Raw genomic sequence first — 2,645 nt, 5'->3', positions numbered from 1 at the left:
AACAGTATGGACTAGCCTATGATGAAACATTTAGTCGAGTGGGGAAACTTACAACCGTATGAGTCCTACTTGCACTTGAAGCTAACAAAGAGTGGAATTTATGGCAGATGGATATGAAGAATGATTTTCTTCATGGAGAGCTAAATCGAGAGATCTACATGACTCAACCAATGGGTTTTTAGAGTCAAGATCATCCTGAATATGTGTGTAAGCTGTGAAAAGCATTATACTGATTGAAACAAGCACCTGGGCATGGTATGGTAAGATTGTTGAATTTCTAACGAAAAGTGGCTATTCAGTAACACCTGCAGATTCTAGTTTGTTTGTCAAAGTCAATGAAGGTAAGCTAGCTATCGTGTTAGTGTACGTGGATAACTTAATAATAACCGGTGATGATGAGGCAAAAATTCTTCAGACGAAGGAGAATTTATCAGTCTGTTTCCAGATGAAGGAACTTGGATAACTTAAGCACTTCCTTGGTCTAGAGGTTAATTGCACACACGAAGGAATATTTATGTATCAGCAGAAATATGCTAAATATTTGTTGAAGAGGTTTGGAATACTCGAATGCAAGTCAACTTTGATGCCAATGGAACCAAATGCCAAAATGTGTGCACAAGAAAGAAAAAGGTTGGAAGATGCAACAATGTATCGACAATTGGTAGGTAGTTTGATCTACTTAACCTTGACCCGACCTAACATTTCTTATGCAGTTGGTGTGATGATTCGGTATATGCAAAATCCAAAGAAACCTCATTTGGAAGCAGTTCGACGAATACTAAGATATGTGAATAGTACAATTGACTATGGTCTTTTATACAAGAAAGGTGAAGACTGCAAGTTAGTTGGTTATTGTGATGTTGATTATGCAGGAGATCATGACACCAGAAGATCAACAACTGGGTATGTGTTTAAGCTTGGCTCCGGAACAATTTCTTGGTGTAGCAAGAGACAAACGACTGTTTCCTTGTCAACTATAGAAGCAGAGTACCGAGAAGCAGCAATGGCGGCTCAAGAAAGCACGTGGCTGATACAACTAATGAATGATCTACATCAACCAGTAGATTATGCAGTTCTGTTGTACTGTGACAACCAATCGGTAATTCGGCTGGCGGAGAATCCTGTTTTTCATGCAAGAACTAAACATGTGGAAGTACATTACCACTTTGTTAGGGAAAATTTTTTGCAAGAAGAGATTGATATGAGACAAATCAAGACAGATGAGCAAATTGCTGACTTGTTTACAAAAAGCTTGAGTGTTGGAAAGTTTGAACATTTCTGTCGTTAGCTTGGCGTGATTCAAAGAATAGGGCTAACATTGAGGGGGAGTGTTGAGAAGTCAATATTATCCTAAATAAGTTCACACCAAAATTAATTTGATGTCATTGATTACATCAATTTAGTTTTTATGTCATTGCTTACATCAATTTAGTTAGGTAAAAATTAGGTATTTTTCTCATTTTTAATTTCAATGGTTTAAATTATTTTGTACTTATTTTAATGAGTGGTTTAGATTTGTTCTTGTAACCTATAATTACCCTATTTGTATTTGAGTTTTATCATCCAACAATAAAAACTTAATTATAAGCATTTAAAAGCTTTCTTAAGAGTTCTTTCTCTTTTGCAATTTGTGAGATTATTCTAAAGAGAGTTTTTCTTCTTCTCGATCAATAAGAGTTTTTACTCTATTTTGATTCAACACTTTTAGCTTTATAAAGATCGAAATTGAAGGTCTTTGTTTGCTTCAGAGAAATAATCAAGTCACTATTGGAAAAAGAAAGACCAAAACAAATTTTGTAGAAGCTCAGACATTTTGGCACCTTTACAGAAGTTTTGATAGAATGTGGATATTTTTTATAATGGCTTTTCAGGTGACTATTGTCTAAACATGCAATTTTTGTTTCTGATCATTTGTCTGAAAGAATTTACTCCACCTAATCTGGTGGTTTTCAGGCTATGCTAATTATTGCATGGAACTTCAGATCTCTTCTTGGCTTTTTTTATGAAGATATACTCAGACAGGTGTTGACTATTTTTATTACTGCTGATTTTCTCAATTTCTGCAAGGTAATAGGTTGTTCTTGGCTAGTTGAATTTCTTTATTTATTGAATATTTGGTTACATATAAGCAATGCAGTTTTTTTCATCATCCACAAAGCAATGTATAGCCAAGTGGTTGCTTTGCTTCAGAAATTTGTTAATTAATAATTCATTGATACTATAGTTCAAAGTTGCATATGTTTCCTATTTTAGTTGAAGACAAAAGAGTTTGAGATTAAATATCACTTTTCATGCAGCTACTCTGGACATAATTCTTAGTTTCAGTGCCTGGAGAAGCTTGAAATTTTCCCAAATAATCTGGTACCTTTTGAAATTTGTCGTTCCAGCTTTTTGGGTAGTGGTTTTGCCAATTGGTTTTCCAATTTTGCACAAAATCCTACATGTATCGTAATGTTCTTTAGAAATTGGATTCATGATTGGCAGAATGAGTCATTGTACAATTATTGTCTTGCAATATATTTGATACCCAATATATTGGCTGCTATTGTATTTCTACTTCCACCTTTACGGGAAACCATGGAGAGGTCAAACTGGCGAATAATCACTCTTATTATGTGGTGGGCTCAGGCAAGCTTAACTGATTG

General features: G+C 34.7%; 1 long non-coding RNA gene across 2 annotated transcripts; it reads left to right on the top strand.

Annotated features, from left to right (window-relative positions):
* The first annotated feature begins 1,743 nt into the window (after positions 1–1,743).
* LOC120184491 lies at positions 1,744–2,417 on the top strand. 2 transcript variants are annotated; one of them, XR_005522028.1, is made up of 3 exons: positions 1,744–1,871; positions 1,954–2,022; positions 2,298–2,417. It is a non-coding gene; the product is annotated as an uncharacterized LOC120184491 (long non-coding RNA). The 2 variants fall into 2 exon arrangements; XR_005522027.1 differs by having other exon boundaries at positions 1,954–2,067.
* The last annotated feature ends 228 nt before the right edge of the window (positions 2,418–2,645 follow it).

The sequence above is a fragment of the Hibiscus syriacus genome, unplaced genomic scaffold (genome assembly GCF_006381635.1).
Source record: "Hibiscus syriacus cultivar Baekdansim isolate YM2019G1 unplaced genomic scaffold, ASM638163v2 tig00112921_pilon, whole genome shotgun sequence".
Taxonomy (NCBI): Eukaryota; Viridiplantae; Streptophyta; class Magnoliopsida; order Malvales; family Malvaceae; genus Hibiscus; species Hibiscus syriacus.
Note: the sequence above shows the minus strand (reverse complement) of the source record. Positions and strands in the feature narration are given on the sequence as shown.